This window comes from Tachypleus tridentatus, unplaced genomic scaffold (genome assembly GCF_004210375.1).
Source record: "Tachypleus tridentatus isolate NWPU-2018 unplaced genomic scaffold, ASM421037v1 Hic_cluster_1, whole genome shotgun sequence".
Taxonomy (NCBI): domain Eukaryota; kingdom Metazoa; phylum Arthropoda; class Merostomata; order Xiphosura; family Limulidae; genus Tachypleus; species Tachypleus tridentatus.
The window spans coordinates 15484552-15508525 of NW_027467777.1; the positions used below are offsets into that span (position 1 = coordinate 15484552).

The window sequence follows — 23974 nt, forward strand, 5'->3', positions numbered from 1 at the left end:
TTGATGGGTGAGATGACAAAAGTAATTATAGAAACAAGTGTATGAATATATACATAACTATTATACTTATTTTTTTTTATACATAAGAATAGGTGCTTCAAGTAAAATATTTTTGTTGTGTGACAAGTTGTTACAATTATGATCAAATGATGTGTGTTTGAAACAAAATATATTTTAAACTTTCTATAGAGATACAGGTTATTTGAAAATTTAGCTTAATTAAATGTAGCTAAAGTGTCACAATTTAGTTTTTAATGTTATCCATTGTTATCTCTCATTTTCCCACTTTATTGAGTGGTTATTGTGGTAAGATTTTTATTATAGTGTTCATTTAAATAGAATGAAATATTCAATTCCATAATTTATCACAAAATAAAAAAACTGATAATTCTAGTGTTTTTATTTATATCTATGTACAAGAGATTAATGTGCATATTTAAAAAAAAATGTTGAGGTTAATGTTAGAACATGGATATAACAACATGCACGTTTTCTTGAATATTTTCACTTTTGACAACACGATATACTGTTTGTTCTATTTCAAATTTTAATTGTATGTCTTTAAATATGATTGTACAACATCATTCATGTTTTTCACTGATTGTTTTCATTTGTCTGCAGCCTTTTCAGCAGGCACTCGAATGGGCCTGCTTCCCTCTTCTCAGTGAGAAGCCAGAGATGAGCTTCAGTCCAGCCTTTGGTGGCTGGTGCTTTAGAGAAACCGTGGGTATTGACCCTTCGTTTAATGACACTTTAATGTGATTAAAAAAAATGCAAAACTGGAAGTGTCCACTACTGCTGTAATTTATAAAGTTTATTCCATGTTTTGTAATCAGGAGTTTTATATTCATTTAGTCGTATTCCAGGCACAAAATTGAAGCCACACAACGTTTTTTTTTTTTTACAGTTTTAATGTTTTGTTAACCTTTTACAAAGACTTTTTCTTTGACTACTTTTGGAAAATTCATCAGATTGAATACTACACTTTAAACAGTGGAGTTTTGGAAAATATACTTTTAAATTACAGCAGATACTGGGTTACCTTTTTTTATAGAGAGAATGTTCACTAGTACTCTTACTACTGTTATTGCAGGTTTTATCAGCTTTGAGGGGAATGGGGGGTGTTGGTACCTTTTAAGTTTCAGAGTTCTTAACAGAGATGAAATTTTAGTTGTTTTCTGTATGAAACCATGTCATTTGTGCTAGTTACATTTGGTCTTTTGCATTGAAAAGTAACTTGAAAATAGAAACATGATATTGTTATATAGCTGTGTTTCACAAAGTAAGATGCATGATTTATGACATTCAAAGCTGCGTGTTTACAATTGAGTTAACATTTATGCATTGCAAATTTGACATAATACGTGTGTGTGTGTGTGTATATTAATTTCCTCAAAGATGTAATTAAGTTTGAACTGCTGCATCCTATTTGTTGGTTATAAATTAAAGTAATAACAATGAAGTTCAGACAACACAAGTTTCAAGGCCAAGTTTGCATTTTATGGCATTGTTAAGCATAACTAAAGTACAGTGCATGTTGTAATCAAATAACATTTAATATTTCAAATTATAATGCACTTCTACACAGCTGTCTAGCACAAGTTCTGTGGTTTGTTTATTTCAACTGAATTTCATCTCTTAGTATAACTCCATCACCCATGCATTGCTATTGGTGTGTAACTTGCATCCTATCTCTTTCTTGTCGCACTTAGCTGTTGTGTACTATACATTCTGTTCCATGTGTTTCTTGTCGCACCTAGCTGTTGTGCACCTTATGTTCCGTCTCCTCTGTGTTCTTTGTCGCCCTTAGCTGTGGTGCATCGTACGTTCCGTCTCCTCTGTGTTCTTTGTGTATTAGCTGTGGTGCATCGATGCGTTCCGTCTCCTCTGTGTTCTTTGTCGCCCTTAGCTGGTGCATCGTCGTTCCGTCTCCCCTCTGTGTTCTTTGTCGCTCTTAGCTGTGGTGCATCGTGCGTTCCGTCTCCTCTGTGTTCTTTAAGCCCTTAGCTGTGGTGCATCGTGCGTTCGTCTCCTCTGTGCTTTGGCTTTAGCTGTGGTGCATGACGTTCCGTCTCCTCTGTGTTAGCCTGTAGCTGTGGTGCATCATACATTCCGTCTCCTCTGTGTTCTTTGTCGCCCTTAGCTGTGGTGTGCATCGTGCGTTCCGTCTCCTCTGTGTTCTTTGTTAAGCCCTTAGCTGTGGTTGCATCAGTGCGTTCCGTCTCCTCTGTGTTCTTTGTCGCCCTTAGCTGTGGTGCATCGTACGTTCCGTCTCCTCTGTGTTCTTTGTCGCCCGTAGCTGTGGTGCGTCGTGCGTTCGTCTCCTCTGTGTTCTTTGTAAGCCCGTGGCTGTAGCATCGTGCGTTCCGTCTCCTCTGTGTTCTTTGTCAGCCCGTAGCTGTGGTGCATCGTGCGTTCGTCTCCTCTGTGTTTCTTTGTCGCCCGTGGCTGTGGTTGCATCGTCCGTTCTCCTCTGTGTTCTTTGTCGCCCTTAGCTGTGGTGCATCGTGCGTTCCGTCTCTCCTCTGTGTTCTTTGTAAGCCCTTAGCTGTGGTGCATCGTGCGTTCCGTCTCCTCTGTGTTCTTTGTCGAGCCCTTAGCTGTGGTGCATCGTGCGTTCGTCTCCCTCTGTGTTCTTTGTCGCCCTTAGCTGTGGTGCATCGACGCGTTCCGTCTCCTCTGTGTTCTTTGTCGCCCTTAGCTGTGGTTGCATCGTGCGTTCCGTCTTCTCTGTGTTCTTTGTAAGCCCTTAGCTGTGGTGCATCGTGCGTTCCGTCTTCTCTGTGTTCTTTGTAAGCCCTTAGCTGTGGTGCATCGACGTTCGTCTTCTCTGTGTTCTTTGTCGCCTTAGCTGTGGTGCATCAGTGCGTTCCGTCTCCTCTGTGTTCTTTGTCGTCCTCAGCTGTGGTGCATCAGCACGTTCCGTCCCCTCTGTGTTCTTTGTTGCCCTTAGCTGTAGTGCACCGCATCCGTCCCAGTCCATCCCTCTTTTCCATTCTTCCTCTTGGAGGTAAAACCATGCAGTAAAACCTTCTATAGATTTGCTAATAAGTTGTATCCCCACAGTTATAGAGCCAGTACTTTTCAGAAATTCTGTTTAAAACTTTATTTCCAAATTTGAATATTTTTATCACTAGTGTTTTTATGGGCTCAAGGAAACCTCCAAAAGTGGACTGCATTTTCAACAGGGCTTAGTATCTATTCATACCTGCACTTTTAGTGATATGACTTTCAAATTCTTGAATATTTAAGTAGCAAGTTGACAAGTTGTAGTTATTATCAGTGATTTCTTTTACCTTTTTAAGGCTTTCAAGTTTACTAATATAAAACTTTTTAGGCAACATTTTGGATTGTATCCAAGAAAAATGTATTCTGTGTCCAGACTTTGGAAATTCCTGAACTTGGTGTAAGATATATATTTTAACTTAGAATAATTTACCTTCAGGAACTGCGATATAATCATGTTATTAACCAACAGATATCTTAATGTGTAGCTGTTTCTTTAATTGTATGTGATTTAAAAGCGTATTGTAATTTTTGTTTAAAAAATTACATAAAGCTAATGAACATTGTTTTGTGTGTTATAATTAGAATTAAACATAAATCAGGATTTCATATTCTGTGTCATCTTAAAAATTTGCAGGATTATATATTTTTATTTTGCTGGAGTGTAATGTTATTTTCACTTCCATGTGTGGTATATGTTTGACACAATACTTCCTGTGTTGTTTAATGACAATAATATAGGAAAGAACAGATATTGGTAACTAATTTCAAAACAACCTTTTGTCATTTTACTTGAACTCAAAATAAATGGCCAATAATTGCCCTTTATAAACTGCTTTGATAATATTGTCTAACGGCTTTTGAACCATGAATAATTATTAAAGTATATCTAAACAGTTCAGCACATTGTAAAAATTTGTAACTGAAAAAATCAGTTATATTGCATCTAAAGCCTGCACAGATGTTTTTCATAAGTTTGTCATTTCATCGTGGTGCAAGAAATACTCCCCCCTTTTTATATATATCTAATTATAAATTTACATATATTATACTTGAAATTTATCAGTCCTATTGAATGAAAGTCAATTTTTATTCCAATACACTCTGGTAAGGAGATTAATTTAACTTGTAAATGAGCTAGGCTTAGTGTGAGATAACTGGTAAAGCAAGACATCATTAAAGGACAGTATAAACTTAACATTCAGCAAATTACTAACTGTACAATTTTTATTTTAATTCTACAATGGTCTAGATGTGTACAAATACTTAAAGTAATAACGGTATTGAGCTTTTCATAAACAAGATATGAAAATGTTAACATTGCCTGGACATTGATTTGCATGTGCCTGTATATATTGTTCACTCCAGGTTTCTTTTGAGATTATAATGTATGTTGGTTAAATACATTATAAAAGTGATTTTATACAAGTAAATATTTTATTTAATAAAAAAACAAATCTAATTGTGATAAAGTGTGCAACTTTTATTAGGTTGATTTGAATTTTTTTGAATAATAGATTAATAGTAATACATGGTTGTTGTTTTTAATTTTGCACATAAATGTATTAGTTAAAATAGTTATGTATAAAAAAACAAACAAAAAAAAACTTTGCTATTCAATACTTGTTAGTATGCAACATACCTGAAGTGATGCATATCCACTTTTGGGGGGCTCCATGTAGTCTTAATGGTTTTTTTTTTTATTTGGTTTTTTATTTTTTTTGTTAATGTTTGCTATTTCATTAAAACTTTTAACACAAAAGAAAAAACGAGAAATAATGCATTTAGTGCTGGCACGTGGCGTAGTGTCAGGGCTGTTACTGCTGAGTGCAGTCTTTGCACCGACCCTACGGCGTTCAGCGAGGTAAGTCTCCACCTTCTTGCTGTGACCTGTACTGAGTTTTTTGATGTTATTTTGTAGCGAGAGCAGCATGTTTGTCTCCAAGAGTCACTTTATTTTGAAGACCTGTGGTTCCACTACACTACTGAGAGCCGTTCAACCTTTGCTGTACTTGGTGCAGGAATATACAGGATTTGATGAAGTTCTGGTAAGCCAGATTCTTTTTCAGATGCACAACCTAAAAGTTTTGTTGCATAGCAAACCTGTTGCCAATGGAACCAAAGTATTTATTTTGTCATCAGAATAGTTTCATAATCTTGAATGTATCTTTTGTTGTTTTCCTACAGTTCATTATTTATGTAGTTGTAATTTTGAGTGTTTTACTTTATTATCATGAAGTATCAATGTTTTGTGTCACTGACTTGTTTCTGGTGTTTGCTATTTAATTAAAATTTTTAACAAAAATGAAATAAAGCCGTATAATGCTGTAACGTAATGAAATGTGGGAGCTGTTAATTGCTAATAAGTACAGTCTGTACATTAACCCTAAGAAAATTAGATTTTTTAATTGTACATATTTTAAAATTATGTGTAACCTTAATTGCTGTTGATGTCTTTGTCACTTTTTTAACATTGATTATGTAAGACCAATTTGTAGGTTTGTTGCTGTATGCTATGAAGTTGTGTAAGAAGCTTTAAACATATACCATAAACAAAAGTGATTCCACTTATAATTGTTAATTTATTCTCCGTATTGCACATAAACAATTAATGATTGTTCCTAGATGTTTTTTGTTGATTCTGTTTACATCAAGGGATCACAGTAGACAAAAGTTTAAAGCTGTTCTGTATTGTGAAATATTTGGACCCTGTTGGTTGTGGTTAGTATGAAAATGAGTCTATAATTTGAAGGCTAAAATCTCTTTCTTGGGAGGAAAATTTCTGCCACTCAACATATTTCCAACATTTTAATGTTGCCCATGGTTGCAATAGTATCTGGAGAAAGTGATTTTTAGGTGTGTGTGTGTGTGTGTGGTAATTGCTTTATATTACCATTCCAGCAGCATACTGGAAAAATACTTAGTTTTGAGCTTGTGTCAGTGACTTGTGCCAGAAAAATTCTCTGTATTTTGTGCAACTCCCACAGTTTTGGGTGATTAAACTTTAATAAATTATCCTGATGATAAACAACGGCATGTTCTGAGGAAGATTTTTCAGTTAAAGAACATTCATTTGAAGGTGGAAGACGTTTTATAAATGACAAAGGTTATCAAGTGTTTGTCGAAGTAAGGGTTAGGAAATTTTAATTCAGTTTTTGAAAAATCTTGTAAAAAGAAGTTAACTTCCTGCATTTAAAACATAATTAAGTTAAAAAGACATTTTGGTTTGTTACAGAAATAAATAGAAACTAAATATTTTGTAAGGAGTTAACCAACCAGTGAAGTCAGAATGAGGACAGCTCGTTAGAAAGGGTGATTTACCAAGAAATACTCTAGGCACAATAGTCAACAAACTTTAAACTATGCTTTCCAGCTATGCTTTACAATTTTGATAAATGAATGTACTAAAAAGCACAGAACTCTCAAATTAACCAAATTTAGTGACTTTACACTAAAGTTTGAGGTCATCACACCTTGGATATATATTTCCAGTTTTCCTCTGAAGAAGAAAGGTTCACCTTTTTGAAAGCACTTGGGTTGTAAGGTTTTTATCATGTTGTGACCAAAAAACATAAAAAATTCAGCGTAGCTTACTTTCAAAAGTGTTTTTTTTTTTGCAAGGAGCATGGAATGGGCCCCCCCTCACGAGAAAAAATGTTGGGTTTAAAGTGTTTCATAAATTTTTTTCCTCCCCTTTGTTTTCATTTGAAGCATTATACCTATACACTGTGGACAAGAAATATTGTATTCAGATCCTTATAGGCAGATACTACAAAATTTATCTGATATTTGTGGTCTGGTAGTTTGAGAGCTCAACTCAGTTTGTGAGTTATAGGTTCAAATTCTCATCAGTAAACATGCTCACCTTTTCAGCTGTTAGGGTGTCATAATGTGACAAGCAATCCCATTATTTGTTGGTAAAGAATAGCACAGGACATTTTGGTGGTTAATATTGACAAGCTGCCTTCCTTCTCGTCTATCATTCCTACATTAGGAACTACTAGTGCAGGTAGTAGTTGATCAGTTTTGTGGTAAATTCAGATAAACTAAAGCAACTATGAGGAACAACTTGTTTTTACTGGCACTGGAACTTAAATTATTCATATGTTATGTTGAAGAATTGGAGAAATTTCAAATCCTGAATGTAGACATCTTTTAGAGCTGTTATGATTAATCAGTCACCTATTAGCATTAATTACATTAGTTATTGTTACTTAATCAAATAATTAAAATAAGTGTTTCTTATTCTTTCAGCTAATTAGCATTATGACTAATAAAAACAATCAACAAATTAGTGTTACCAATACTGTTGTGTCAATTATACATGTTTCACATGAGAATAATCAACTGATTTGAATTTAATTGTTTAATGTGCCTGACAATCAGTTGGTTTATCAAATTCCACTTACTGTCCAACTTGGTCAGTTGGTTATAACATCAGTCTTATTCTTACAGTAAATTCAAGTTGTCTAAATTTGTTGTCATAATATTAATGTCAGCTGGGCAACAATGTAAATTTTGAATAATTTTCATTAGAAAACAGGAAGAGATGTAATAATATAACCTCAATTCCCAAGCTTTCAACTCTGTTGGTTTCAAATGAACATACAAGTCATTAGTGAATGAGTCGTAGTTTTATTTCCATCTTCCAGTGTGCACCTATTGAATTAGTGAGTATATTTAAACCATAGACTTATAAATCAAAGTATGAATATATTATTGTTTTTTTAGGATATTTTCTACTCCAGAAAGAACTTTTATACGTCCAGAGCTGCAGCTGCAACCACATACAAGTTTTGAAGATGAGGTATAGTTTCTTCTTCCAGCTAGAAAACATTTCTTTTTATTTCATAAGGTTTTATGTTATTGACCACGTGATATGAAATGTCTAAAGTACAGTATTTTAAAATTAGTTATTTTATTGGTGTACAATTAGAATAGATCTGCCATCTTAGCTCCTTAGAGAATGAATTTCTAAAAGGTTGTGTGTGGAGGTACTTAAGACACTAGTATATAAATACTTTTGAATCCTATTATTTTTTTTCAAAACTGATACACAATGATTCTTCAGTTTTATGAAAATGTTAATACAGTATGTTCCTTAATAGCTCTTCACCATTTGTAGATTTCAAGTAGTGAAAACCTATGAAATGCTATTCAACATTAATGAGTAACTATAATTAGAGTTAAAATATATAGTACTCAAAATCTATTATACTCCATAACCATTTTAGTGCTAGAGACAACTACACTGTTTTGGGCGAGTCTGTAATACCAGTGTGCTGCCAGGTAGATGTGCGTGTTTGTTACCATCACATAAGATGTGATTTTTTTACAAGGCCTCTACAACTCGTTGGAAGTTATTTTTGTAGATTCTGTTTAGAATAAAGAACAAGCTAAACTATTAAAAGGATTCAAGGCTACTTGCCAGATGTACTGTTTATATGTGTATCAGATATATTTCTAGTATCTTTAATGACTCATTTGGCTTTATAAAAAAGTGAAGTCATTCTTAAGCATTCTGGAAGAGGAAGATGGTTACCTAAGTGAAATTCCATTATGAAAAATTGTGATTTTCTTGCTCTGTGTGAAATGTGAGGGTAAAAAAAAAAAAAAAAAGGAATGTATATTAATTCCAGCAGTTACATTAGATTTATTTAAGGGCTTTATAACAACTGTTATTAAACAAACTTGCAATCATTAGAGATTTACTCTAATGGTGTTCTTTTGTCAAAATACCTTATTTATTGTAAATTAGATTAACAATTGTTCAGTTTTCATAGTGCTAGCAGGTGGAATCCAATTAGTTTTATCATTCCAAATTTAATTAAATATTTTGATTTTAATTCTTTTTTAGGTTAAGAATGAAACATATTTTATAGTGTTAAAGTTTCAAGTTTTTTGTGATATGCTATTTCAAGGTTCTAGATAAAATAGTTTATTTTATTTTTAAAAAGAATCACAATAATGTGTTTACCTAGGGTATTTAGTTTTAATTTGTGTTCATATGTGCATATAAGTATACATCACCAGTGCAAATGTACCATTTGTTAACTCTTTTTCATTTAATTCTAAAAAAAAATTTTAACATTAAATTAGTCACTTGTGATAAACCAAAATTCTGTTGGGCAATGTTATCTAAGATGTTTTTGTTTCTTTTTCTAGGTCAGTGTTTTAGATGGATTGTTTGAAGGTAAATATAATGCTAATTCTATTAGTACAAATATACCAGCTATAAACAAACTTCCAGTAAAGTCCAATAATGTGCTGTAAAGAAATGGATGATTAACTGGCACAAAATACATGTAAAAACAGCTGGTATGGGTTGAGAAAATTTTATGTAGAGGAATGAATAACGTTTTGACCTTCTTTGGTCATCGTCAGGTTCTAAAAGAAAGAAAGAGGTAACTGACCGATAGCTGACCACATGTTTGAAGGGGGTTGTGTAATTGAGTGTAGGAATGGAGAGGGCATGCTTAGATGTTTGATTATATTTATTCATATAGGTATAAAGGTGTTCCTTTGTATTGGTTTATTTTGGACTTGAGTTGTTGTATAAGTAAGGATTCTTTAATTTAACATTTTTTTTATGTTTATTTAATATTTGGGTGTTTTCTATGGTAATGTTGTGTTTATTTGACTTGCAGTGTTCAAAACATGTGAAGGTGACTTTTGTGTTCTGTGAATTTGGTTTCCATTTTCTACTTGTTTCTCCAACATAGAAGTCGTGTCAGTTATCACATTTTATTTTTTAAGAAATGTTGGTGCGGTGTTTGTCAATGTAGTTTTTACATAGTTTAGACCTCAGTTTTATGCCTGGTTTTTGAATAAATTTGGTATTAACTGGAATGTCATATTTTGTTACTAGTTTTTGCCAAATGTTTGTTATTTTCTGCTGATGTCAGGAATATATGGTATGCAGCAGTGTATGGTTTCATGTATTTTATTTTGTGGGATATATTTACTTTTGTTAGCTGATTTTGCTTTTTGTCTAGGTGTGTCGCGTTATAATGTTTTCTACTGTTTGTGAAGGAAACTTATTGTTGATGAAGTATTGTTTTATTTTGTCTAATTCATCATTAATTTTATCTGGTGAGTATAGTTTTATATAAAGGCTGTGTTTATTTTCTTTCTTAGTATGTCGAGTTTTGTTTTGTTTTGTTTCATGTGCTGAGTCACAAGGAATGTATAGTTGAGTGTAGGTGATTTTTCAGTAGATGTGTTTTAAATTGTGTATCGGTTCTTGTAATTTTGAGGTTAAGAAATGATATTTGATTGCTTTCTTCCTGTTCACATGTGAAGTTAATGTTGGGATGTATAGAGTTAAGTGTAATTGAAAAATTAAGTGTGTGTTCTGCAGATCTGAATCCTGCAATAGGGTCATCTACATTCTGTACCAGCAGTATAGTGGTGGCTGTAATGCTGTGTTAATTGCTTGTGTTTCAACTTCTGTCATAAAAATATTGGCTAGAACTGGTTATACTGGGTTGCCCTTGCTTAGGCCATTTGTTTGTATGTAGTTGTGGTTGTTGAACAAGAAGTTTGTCTTCATCATAATAAATTTTATGAGGGTTGCTAATTGGTTGCTGGAAATGTCTATAGATGGGTTAGGGTCTCAGATATAGAGTTCTAAGGCTATCGTGCAGGCTTCAGCAGTTGGAATTTCTGTAAAGAGGGATATAACATCAAAACTGGCCATTAAGGCTTTATGATTAAGTTGATTAAGATTAGACGTGAAATTAAAATAGTCTTTGAATGAGCTGGCTGATGTTGCATATTTGGAGAATGCCCATACTGTTTATGGACAACTCAACATACTAAGAAACCAGAAGTTAAAATCATGAAACCATATATTGCTGCATACCATATATTCCCAACATCAGCACAAAATAACCAACATTTGCAAAAAAATAGTAACAAAATATGACATTCCAGTTAATACCAAATTTATTCAGAAACCAGGCTAAAACTACGGTCTATACTATGTAAAAACTACACTGACAAACACAACACCAACATTATTTATAAAATACAATGTGATAACTGCTACGACTTCTATATTGGAGAAACAAGTAGAAAAATGGGAACCAGATTCAAAGAACGCAAAAAGTCACCTTCACACGTTTTCGAACACTGAAAATCAAATAAACGCAGCATAACCACAGAAAACACTCGAATACTAAATTAAGAAACAAACGCAAAATTAAAGAAGCCTTACTTGTACAACAACTCAAGCCCAAAATAAACCAATACAAAGGAAATCCTTTATATCTATATTAATAAATATAATCAAACATCTTAGCATGCCCTCTACATTCCTACACGCAATTACACAGCCCCCCTTCAAACATGTGGTCAGCCATGAGTCAGTTACCTCTTTCTTTCTTTGTTAACCTGATGATGACCACAGAAGGTCGAAATGTTGTTCGCTCCTCTATATAAAAACTTTCTCAACCCAAACCGACCATTTTTACATGTATATTTCTCTACTCCTCATCTACTCGTACAATAGATTATTAATTATCAAAAGTATAATTAAAACAGTTGTCACAAAATAATAAACTAACTAAAATTTGTTTACTACTGTTTTTAATTAAACCAACTATATAAGTAATTGAAGTATTGTTATTTAATTTTTCTCATTTTCAGTTAAGTTGAAATAACTTAATCAGTTAGTGTGACAACTTGTGAAAATAATCAGCTGATTGAAATGTCTTTTCATAATTATTCCTATTTTTGATTATTCCAACAATCCAAGTTTTGTGCCCTCAACATCCACTGGCTCTTTCATTTCTAGTGTTGTATGCAAAGCTAGTTTCTCACTCCCTCTGTTTTTGAAAAGTAATAAATTCAAGCTTAAAATTACCTAAAATTGGCGAATTTTCTCATTTTTTTTATTTTACACTAACTATTTGTATTGCAAATGTTTTAAATAAAAACCTAATTAAAAAGTCTTTAACACCAAGTTTAAGATAATTTTGATACTAATCGTAAAACTACACAATACATTATGCAATGTGTTTCATAAACAGGAGTCGAGAGGTTTGGTGCCTAATTTAGAATATACCATAGGTACATCTAGATAACTCCAAGGAACAATTATGGTTATTTAAAAACAAAGCATTTTTAAATATATTTGTAGGTTTGAAATAAGTGAACATTTTTATTTCTGTAATTTTTATTTTTTAAATTGAACTTTGAAATAAAGTTTTTTTATGTCTTGAAATATTTAGTGAACTAGAAAGAATATTTGGAAATTACTTGACTGTTTTAATGCTTTTCTAAATTTCAGTTGAAAGTTGTTAGGAGAAGGGACATTTAATAATTAGGAGTCCTGAAGCTTTGTCACATTTTAAATATATTCTAGATAATTCCAAATAAAAAGCATTAAGGTCTTTCAGGATAGACTAATTAAAACACTTTTCCTGTGGTATTTGTTTATTGTATTACAGTAATCTAAAAGATATTTTAATTTTTGTTAGACTTTAATTGGAATTTGATTTAAAATATTATTATTCAGTTTTGTGAACAGTGGTTTAAAACCGGATATAATTGGGAAAAATTAATTTATATAAAACATAAATTTTTAAACTTTAAATGTAATACTTTTTAAAAATAGTTTTCTGCTTTTTTCTAGTTTTTTCAAACTAGAGCCTTTAATGCTACAAACTGGTTAGATAAAGAATTTGATAAAAAAACTAATGGATTGTAATTTACTTGTATTCATTTTAATACTAAATCACAACCTGAAAGTGATAATAGAATACATTTATTAAATGTTTCAGAATAAACCAGAATTCCATCATTAATTTATAGGTACAAAACAAACACAGTATTTGTAATTACAACAACAATATGTACATAAGGAGTAAAGAGTTTGAAGGTAAAAATTATGAAGAAATGTGGTGCAAATGAAATAGTTAAGTTTTAATCTTGTGAAGAATGTAAGTTATTCAGGGATTGAAAAAAAGTGTTTATGTATAATGTTTGTTTTATAAGAAATTCAGTGTTGTGTTTAGCTGTGAAAGAGTTTTAAAAGTTTGAGAAATTGGATCTCATCTTTCTGTTTCATGCTGTGAGATGGCAGAGTTGAGAATTTGTTATCTTCCTTCCAGTTTTTGTAGCTATGCTCATGTGTTCATATACTTGTACTCTTAAAATGACTTAGGAAGCCTAACAGCTTAAGCAGACAAGATGTAAACAATGGGCAGTTTGCAAATGATCTTCGTAGTGTAAAAAGTTTTTACTCTGAAATTGGATTTCATAATAGCTTTCAGGTTAATTTGGGGACAGTAAATGTTGTATAAATTTTTCGACTATTTTGTGATAAGGGTGTTTAATCTCCTAAGAGTTCGTGAGAAGTTAGGGTACAGTGGGTGGATATCCTTAGATAGTTAAATAAATATTACTTTACTGTTTTGTACCCTTCTCTTTGGAGATGCAGTCTTATTCTCTGTCTACTAAATAGAGCATACAAACATACCTTATCTTAACTAGCCTCTCAAAAAGAAATTACTTCCATACAAAGCATTCTCTTTTCGAAGTGTTCAGGCTGTGCTCCTTTGTCGAGTTTTCCAAAAAAAGAAAAAAAAAAAGTTATAATTAACATTTATCTTGAAGTGAAACTACCTTGAAGTTTAGTGTGTGATATATAAATGACTTAAGACATGGAATTATCTTTTTAATCACACATAACCAAAACAAAAATCTGAATTTTGTTATTATTACTTTTTTAATTTTCTTATGTTTTGTGTTCCATTTATTTTTTTTAATTATAGATGGAGCTGCTTATTGTTTGGGTCGAGTCAACCAGGACTGCTGGTAAGCTTCTGGGTGTATTTTTTATATCAGTTATTTTAAGAAAATTATGAAAAGTTCTTATTGCAGAAACTCAGATGTTTTAGGTGTTTTAAATTTTTTGCCATTTTATTGGAAGACATCATTTAAAGCATTGCTTTATTTTATTTTAGTTTGTTTCCAATAAAGCCATATCTTTTTCTGTGATATTGTATTTTTCTTGTGTAGATAAAAATTAAAGACAGAGTATAGACCAACAGCATTGTGTATTATCAGTTAAAAATATCGTTTGTAAAGTTAACCAGTTGAGTTTTACCCCTAAAGATTACCTTTTAATATAACATCTTATCTTCCTTTGTAGGTACTTGTACACATTAAACCCTTCTGATAATTTTGTGGGTGTTCAAGCCCCAGATCAGACTTTGGAAATATCCTTTTACTGATATTGTACTTATATTTAAATGTGATAACTCCAGATAAAATATTTAGGAAACAACTCAACTAAAGTTAAAAGATTGTCAGGTGTTTGATCCAAATATTTTGATTGTCATAGCAGAAGGTACTACTGGAGTTAAGTTCAGTAGCACTTTGCTGATTGTTTAGTTTTGACTTCTTTTAAACATTAAATGCAGTTCTCTAACAGGCTTGTATCATTTTGAACTCTGTTGCTTCACCTATGGAGCTGCTTGTGTCAGATCAACGATCAGAAGATAACTTAGAAGAACTCTCAGATTCGAGGACAATTTGAGCATTGTTCAACAAGCTAGGTGAATGTGATGTAGTCCCACCCTCAGTATGTTCAAAATAATTGGCAGTGCCAAAATGAATCTGTGCTACATGTGAAGGTAACTCTACTGGTTTTTCAAAAGACTAAACAATCAGCAGAAGACTACAGAACTTTTAAATTTAGGTAATTAAACTTCATTTCAACTTTCATGCTGCTGAAGTGGTCTTTTGTATTTCATTCTAATATACTATGACTAAACCTTCTTAGAAATGTTTATGTATGAACCAATAATATTTTAAGAGTATTTAATATCAATTGGACAAATCAAATGTTAAGATATTCTTGTGCTAGTTTTGCCTTAGAATGTTCCCATAAATAGCTACTGGGACACATTACCCATAAATAATCCCTGTTGGGACCATACGCAAGTTTCAAAAACTGTTGTGGGAAAAATAAAAAAAGTAAAAAAACTTATTCCTATGTAATTTATAAATACTGGAAGTTAAGAGTCAAATTAAATCCTTGCTGTGTCTTTGCAAGACTCATAAGCTACAAAGTTAATTAATGAAGAACAGATCTGAGTATAGCATTATACACACACACAAAAAACAACAAAACAACACTACAAGAACATTTAAATTTATTGGTAGACTTTCATTATACAAAATGTAAAATTTGTATTTTCAAAACAAAACTGTATAATCTATATTAACTTAGATTGGTGGATGTGAAAATTTATCTATTTTAGTATCATGACACGGGCTGTTTCTGGTGTGATTCAGTTACATGCACACAGATATGACATTGTAAATTGTATAATATTAGCTAGAATTGTTGTTTGGCAAATATCTATGTATTTTTGTGTAATACAAGGACTGCTTGTTCTGTAATTTGTGTTAAATGTTCTTTGAATGATAATATGTACAATGACACACATTGGTATTATTAGTTATTAATATTTTACGGTTACCTCTCAGGTTATAGAATTGTTAGTAAAATTATTGTTGGTTTGGACTTTTACCATCTTAGTGAAAAATTACCTAGACCAATGTTGGTAGTCCATTAGATACTTTTGATAACTTTTCTGAACTAAATCAAGTCATTATGCAACAATTGGACTCTAAAACAATGAGAATCTTCACCAAGAAAGTCTCCAGTACTGCTCAAGAAGCCACTCACCGATCTGGAATTGACACACTGCTCCCTGGGGTTGTGATTGATGATTTTCTCTTTGATCCTTGTGGATATTCAATGAATGGTCTTCTGAAAGGAGTGAGTACATAACTATAACAGATTTATAATTTGCTAAAATTATTTGAAGTTGGCTTAACACATTTGTCCTATAAGTTTCTACATTGAACTTCTAGTTTATAATTTTTCTGAATAAATTTTAAGTAAATTAAAATAAGACAAAAATATAAATATGGAAATGTGTGTGTTTATATGTGAGACTGGTGAATTGGAAGTTAAGACTGATAGACAGTGTATCCTCACTGCAAAATGGGTTCTACTACTGCAGTCACCTCCAAAACCTAGGATTCATTTTAATAATCACATGTTGTAGCTTATACCCTAGGATATTTTAAAAAATATGCAGTGTATTTTGTTTAATTTTAATGTCTTGTTTATGGTTTAAGAATTTATGGTTATAATATAAATAATCAGAGGCTGAGATTTGCTGTTTTTAATGCAGTCCTTCCTCATAATTTTTTTATTCATTTAGCTTTATTTGAATGTAATTATTTAATTACACTAAAATAGGAATATATTTATAAATAAGCATGTATATATTAAAGGTGCATGTGAGAAATGCATCTAGCAATTTAAATAATTTTGGAAAGAATTATTTTGGACAATTTCTTCCTTACAGGGCTATTATATAACAATCCATGTAATTATTTAATTACACTAAAATAGGAATATATTTATAAATGAGCATGTATGTATTAGAGGTGCATGTGAGAAATCGTCTAGCAATTTAAATAATTTTGGAAAGAATTATTTTGGACAATTTCTTCCTTACAGGGCTATTATATAACAATCCATGTCACGCCTGAGCCTCATTGTTCTTATGTTAGCTTTGAAACCAATGCTCCACAGGTAAGTTCTTGATCTCATGTTTAGCATGAACCTTTGGCTGTGTTTAAAACTCGCAAGCAAACAATATGAAGTTTAGATAGCTATTTATTTCTATAAAATGTTTCATCTGTGACAGTGAGAAATGATCATTAAAGATTAATGTACATTCATGTTATATCTCAAATGTTGTATGTGATCATGAACATAAGTAAATCTCTATTGTCTTACAAAGACACCTGTTTCAAAACTTGACATTGTTCACAAGTTAAAAAGTAAATAGTAAAAAACAGCTTGTAAAATTTTATCATACTAAAAACTTTGATATTTTCTAAGTGAATTAATCATTAGATGTTTCTGATGTCAAAATACTAAGTCTATAGTTTTGTACAAATCAGGAATTCAAATTACCAATATTAACAAGCTAGAATATAAAATAAGAACCTTGTATGTTTGTATTTTATTGAGATATGGCTGATTTACTAAATCATACATGGTGGTCCCATTCACCTCTTTCTATTTTTGGAAATGGTCCTTTATACACTTCTTCAATATATCATGTGAATAACCAGTCAGAAACTTAGGATGTCCCCCTAATGGTTTTCTCAGCCATATTAATCTTTGAAAAGGCTAACATGTTCTTTCAAACCAAGATTTCAAGAAGGTAGGTTGTGCCTTTTAATTTGCTTGATGTTTCATGTTTTTTAAACCTAAATACATCTTAGTTACTAAGCTTAATAAATTTTATACAGTTAGAGTGGGATTCTATAGTAACAGTATGGTAACTTATCGTTTTTGTTTATTCCACTGAAATAAATACATATAGACACGGACAGACATGTTCAAAGGTTGTAGTGAGAAGAAATAATTGTTTGCTTCGTGATTTATTGTTTTATATTTTAAGAAAAATGAGTTTAATCTATGTATAGCGGTTGAAATGTGACTTGTATAATACTAGTCCACTAAAACACAGCCAAAACGGGGAACACTAAAGGTCAGTTTTATATTACGAGATTTGTAGCGTGAGTGCATGTGCACTTCATCAGTGCAAGATGTATAATATTATGTAGGCCTAAGTGGAAGGTGAATATAATACAAAATGTAACAAATATACATGTGTAAATATATAGCATTATGAGACTTAAGCTACTGAAATGAAACATTTGTATAATCTTGTTATAATATGTCATTCCAGCATGACAAAAGGAAAATTTATATTTATTTTTTGTGATGGTTATGAGGTTGGTCAGGTGAAAGGCCCCATATAGATAGTGTATAGAAAATAACATTAAAATCTTACTGAAAACAAATGTTTGAAATGTGCTTAGGAGGTTTTAAGAAATTGTGGAAATAATATTTGAGATTTTTTGGATGAAAAATAGATTTTTAATCATAATATGAAATAGCTTTGCACTCAGACTAGTAATGAAACACTACTTTCACAAACAAATTTTAGTAAAAATATTTCTTTTTAAAAACTGATTTTTTGCATATAAAACACTTGTAATCTTCACCAAAAGTCTACCAAATTTTGTGAAGATATACATGCTGTATCAAAAGTTATGGTGGAAATACTTAAGAAGTGCAAATGTGTAGAGGAACTTCGTATATTATACCAAGCCTATTGCAAAAGGGTTAATATAATCCCTACTTCTAATAGTATTTTCCAAAGAGGTTACATGAACTTAAACTGGTAATTGGAGAATAAAGTGCTTTCTATGGCTTATGCCGTTAACTGAATTCATTTGTCAAAACAACAATGTAACAAATTCTGATACTGATGTAAAATTAGTATTTTGTACATTTCAAGATGATGGAAAAGTAGAGGGTTGATTGAGGTGTTGCTATGAGAGATGGGCTTGTTGCAGCTAACTGTTTCAGATGAGATAAGTAATCATTATTAATTGTAAATGATACAAAATAGGTGAGTTATTAAAACAGTTTTCATACTTTTTGCTCATATTCAGGAATCGTATCAAGATCTGATTGTACGCCTGATGAAAATGTTCAACCCAGGAAAATTCACTCTGACCATATTTGCAAACAAGGTAATTTAGATTAATACACACACATCCTGCATTAAGCCTAGAGTGGACTGAGTGTAGTCTAGTAGAAAATGTGTTGGTCTGTGGACCAAAGAGTCTGTAATTTGTAAAGCAGTACAGTTGAAGATGTACTGAGAGCCATTTGGTGAAGTGTGACTGGTTGAATGACTTTCCTTCTGTTCTATTTACCTCATGTAGCGTGCCATTCAGATCGAAAATTCAGGCTTAAAGTACAGGAGCAATTTATTTGATTTGAAAGAAACTGCATGTGAAAACTTTATCTGACTTTATTTGTTTTAAGTGTTCATTTGAACATGGATATTTATGTGTTGGTAAAAGGTCAATTGTTTATTATTGGTTTTTCTCTTTTTTATAAAATTTAATTTTGTGAGAACTTTCTTTTATCATCAGAACTCTTTCTTTTAAGCTTCTTAGTAAAATGGAAGTTTTATACGTCAAAACAGGTTTTATAGAAAGCCTTATGACATTTATAAAATAGTTAAGTCTTATTCTAGACTTCTTGGGAAAAGTTGATAACAAAGTTTTTTCATGGGAGGAAATTTTTTATTCAAAAGTTCTAACAGTTCTGAACTCCAAAGAGTATACGTTTATTTTGTACAACAGACTATTTGCCTTTGTTTGTATTACACTTTATCTATAAAATTTGCTTTAAAACGTGGATTTAATGTAACAAAGGTGTATTAAAAATGTAGTCATAAAACATGATATAAAGCTCAGAAACCCACCCAACATTATAATCCCATTTAGGGTATAAACTGGGAAGAAAAATTAAGTGATATATGAATTGATAATGTTGTGTTTATCCCACAGAGAAACTAAAGGGCAATTATTCTACTCACTCTCTTCTATGCTGTAAACTGTAAAAATAGATTTAAATGAAGAGAATTTTTTCACTGTATTAAACATGTTAACTCAATAGATTACTGAATTGGAAAAGTTAAAAAAAAAAAAAAATTGCCAGACTAAAACTGTCCACCCCCCATTATGTCATCCAATTCATGAAACTGTTTTGTCTTTCAGGCTTCTGTTGTTGCTAACGTTCCTTCAGAGTATCAGGAGTGTCACTTCAAGAACTACCAACGCAAGGAGTGGCAATTGTGCGAGTTTAAGAATTACAGTCTTACTTATGCACTGTTTGCAAAGGCTCCCAGTTGATTCCTGAAGTACCACCTGTCTGGACATATCTTGTGTTTTATATCTCCTTTTTATAATACCACCAGATTAATGTTTGTAGAACTTTGTATCACAGCAGACCTTTTGTGGGAGAGGGTTTCCTGATGAATTTATTATTTTTTGTTGTTGTTTTTTCCCCCCTGTTTCGGGTTTGCCCAATGGGGAAATACAGAGTTTAAGTTCAAACTTGTTCAGTTTGCTCACATGAATGTCAGACTGAACGTCTATCGTGATTCGGAAGTAGGTGGTTCCTTTACCACCAAGATGGAAGTGGTATACAATAGAGATGTTGTCATACGAGGGAACTTGTTTACTCATTTCTGTTTAACAAAGGATCATGACCTATGAAACGTTTTGATCTGAGAAAGACAGTGTTCAGAGTCTGTCAGCATTTTAGATCAGAAACTATGTAGAGTTCAAGTGAAACCTTATGATTAACACAATTAACTGGCTAATTTCCTGCTTTTATGTTATGTCAACTTGTTTACTTGTGAGATAGTGAATTCTGCAGTTTTAGCAAAAATTTAACTACAGTGTTCTCGTTAAAAAAACCTATGTTTTTAGTATAGGTGATAATTTCTTTCAGTTTTTTGGAATAATTTCCTAAAATTGTTTGTTAGCTTTTGTGTCCTTTAACTCTTACTGATTGTGTAACTGATCATGTAACAGTTAAACACAGGTGTTATCAGAGTTGGTTTGTGGCTCTACTGCTGATATTTTGATGTGATTTTCTAGCATTCAAAGATGTGTACAACTGTTACACTTTTAGCATTCTTTAAACATTTGAAACTGGGAGGTCATTAGCACATCAGTGTGTTGACTGGTTGTGTCGTAAAAGTTGCAAAACACGCTCCTCCAGGAAAGGGATTATTTTAAAATTGTACGTCAGCTAAAATGAAAGAAGAACCAAAGTCATTCCTGTTATATCATGGACTTATTTTTTGAAAAAATTTCGTATTAATTTGTAATGTTAAACGTTTTTTTTAAACGTCTCCTGTATGAAATTAGCTTGGGATTTGATTTGATATGTTTAGAAGCTCTCTTCACCTTGTGGTATCGATAGGTTCTTTGCTTTGTTGGTGCACTTCAACAGTTTCTTACAATTCTTATTTAATTGCATATGCTGCTGATGTTAAGCTGGTGTAACCACAAAAAACAAAAAAATTTACCTTGTACTGACCTGACTTAGCTATATTTCTAGATTGTGAAGTAGATAGAATACTGCACAGTTTACATCTTTTCTGTTTGGTTTGTATGTTATCTTAATATAGATGTATTATTATCAACAGCACTCTTACTTCATTATTACACGAGTAGTTAAAAAATATTCAAATCTTGATATGTCCAGACGTGGTGTGTTTTTTGTTGTTGTTGTTTTTCATGATTTTGAAACTGGGCCTTTGGTTTTTTTTGGATGAAATTTTCCAATATTCTTGTTGCTTTTAATGTGGTTCAGTCTTTTTCCAATGTCTTCATATTATGATCTGTCTTTTGGTTTATTAGATTGTAGTTATTGCTCAGTAATATAAATAAAGTCTAGTGTTTTTGCTACAACAGTTGTACTTCTGAATAAGAAACAAGGTGTGTACCAGTATAGTATACCAATCTACGTATTGAAAGGTCCAGAGTTTAAACCTTGCAATATGTTGTTAAACATGCCTCTTCACAGCACATTTTAACATGTGGAGCATAAGAAGCAGCTTGTGAAGGGTCTAAGAAAACGTGTACATCCCACTGATCAAACACCACATGCATTCTTGTGAAAACTAGGCCCCATTCTTGTGATGGCATCTCTTCAGACGTGTGCCTAAGTGTGGTCTCTCATATGTGTAATCATACCAGTTGAGCAACAACATCAGTTTATAATGTGGTTGGGGGGCACAGAAGAGTTTGAAGTCCTCATAGATAATATTTCCAAATTTAGTTTCTTCATGGTGTAAGTGGTGTTGTGTTACATCAAATTGAGAAAGTCTTCCAATTGTAACAGGTGGTTGGTTCAGCTAGCGTCTGGAATACACATCCCCTGCTGGAACAGCAGTAAGTCTTCAGATTTACATTGCTAAAATCAGGGATTCAATTCCCTTGATGGACACAGCAGATAGCCCAGTGTGGCTTTGCTGTAAGCAAATACAAACATGCTCAACAATACACTTAAAGAACTCTCTCGTTCAAAAATTTACCCAACTTCTCCAAAACAATATATATGGTCATCTGGTTAGTGGAATGTACAGAAATTGTCTGATTATTCTTGTATCTTAGCAGTTATTGTCATTGCTGGAATAAATTGTAAGTTGAAAACACCATAATTTCACTGTTCCTGTTAAAATAATTTTATCTAAATTTTTTAAAAATATGAATTCTGGAAAACAGTTCTTTTGTTTTTTTACATGATGCCAAGGAATCTTGAAATGCAAGAAACTTTGTTAGTGTTGATAAAGTGTACCATTCAGAGATTCTGGTTTGGGTACCATGGATACCCATGATGGTAATAAAGACAGTGGGAAAGGAATAACATAACACCTGATGAAATGAATTGTACTAAATGTTACATTAATGTACTGACACTTTGCACATTGGGATACCTGAAGAATTCCACATAAGTAACAGTTATCCACTTACAGTTTTGGTGATTTTACCCCTGTTAGTCTTCCTGGTGAGTTATGATAATTACAATTATGTTACAGAAAGTCCTTTACAACTTGTTTTACTGTAGCTTTCTCTTAACATTGTAGACTAAATGTAAACATTGGTTTTATACTATGTGTTTTTTAAACTTTGTTTTGTTTTACCGTAATATCCTATTGTGAATTTTGCTAAATTTACTTTTACCTTTTTTACCGGATGTTTGACACAGATAACCTAGCTGCTTTGTGCCATAAAACACTAAATCAATCAAACCTTCTCATTTCTTTATCCCGTTATGTTTTGTGAGGACGCAGTTTGTCAGGCTTGTTTGTTTGGCATTATGTGAAGAACAGTTCCACGATTATTATTTTTTGTGCAGATGAGACACTAAAAACAAAAATATTTTACTGAATCGATCTATCTAGGCCTAGGTAATTGTTATCAAGCTGTTTATTAATTGTGATTGAGATATAACAAAAGTAGACCTTCCGCTGTGATATTACGAAACAAACAAGTTAATAGACGAATTAAAAAATACTTGTTGTTAACAATCTGATACATTAAACAAATACTAAAGAATCAGCCTCAATCATCAACAGTATATTGCCTTAAGCCTACCGGTAAATTAGTACAATACGAACTTCAACAGTTCTGTAAAAGAAATTAACGGATTTTTTTATGGAAAATGAGTTATTATTTGAAATATCGGTTCCATATTTTGCAAACATATATTTAGGGTGGACGGAAACAATCATATTTCTGTATTTACAAAATATTTTTCGAGATTCTTCAGGAATACACTAGAGGCCACTAGTTTACCATTCTAAAAACGTAGTTCAAAGGAAATTTAACCAAAATTACAAAAGGTAAATAGTAATAGATACACGTATAAATATATATACTCAAAATTAAATTGTTGCTCTCAAATGCGCGTAAGAAATTCAATTTTGAACAAAGTTTCAACCTGTAAACCTACATTGTGTGCTATACATAGAAACTTAAGCTTAGGAAAAATATTGCTTAACAGTGCTAATAATTCTAAATTTCTTTTTTGTAGGAAAAAATTGTTTTAACAGTACTGAATAATTGTGAATATGTTTTGAAGAATGTTTTTTTTGTCAACAGTATTGACTACATGTAAATTTGTCTTAACCTTACTGGCCTTAACCATTGTATCCGACTGTTACCCTAAACCATTTATACAAAAATTGCGTGCGAGTCCACATATTTATTGATTGAATGTTCCTAATAACGTATGACTTGCACGCAAAAAACAAACAAACAACAAAACAAAAACGGGTGAGCAAAGTAATGAGGTTAATTTTTAGTAAATGACCTTCTACGTTGATTTTCTAGTTCAAAATACTGCAATGGGGAAAGTTTTGATTTTAATAATTACAAGAACAAAAGACTTTGTATTTAATACAAGAACTGCTGATGGGATATTTTATATTGTGTAGAAATAGATGAATTTAAATTAATAGAAGATCAGTTTTAAAATAAA

General features: G+C 31.9%; 1 pseudogene across 1 annotated transcript; it reads left to right on the plus strand.

Moving 5' to 3' along the window:
- The first annotated feature begins 4839 nt into the window (after positions 1–4839).
- Positions 4840–21399, plus strand: LOC143241808 (S-adenosylmethionine decarboxylase proenzyme-like; annotated as a pseudogene). Its single transcript, XR_013022284.1, has 9 exons — positions 4840–5054; positions 7738–7813; positions 9172–9199; positions 13785–13827; positions 14165–14229; positions 15627–15802; positions 16556–16630; positions 18574–18654; positions 19693–21399. The product of XR_013022284.1 is annotated as an S-adenosylmethionine decarboxylase proenzyme-like (transcript).
- Positions 21400–23974: the final 2575 nt, after the last annotated feature.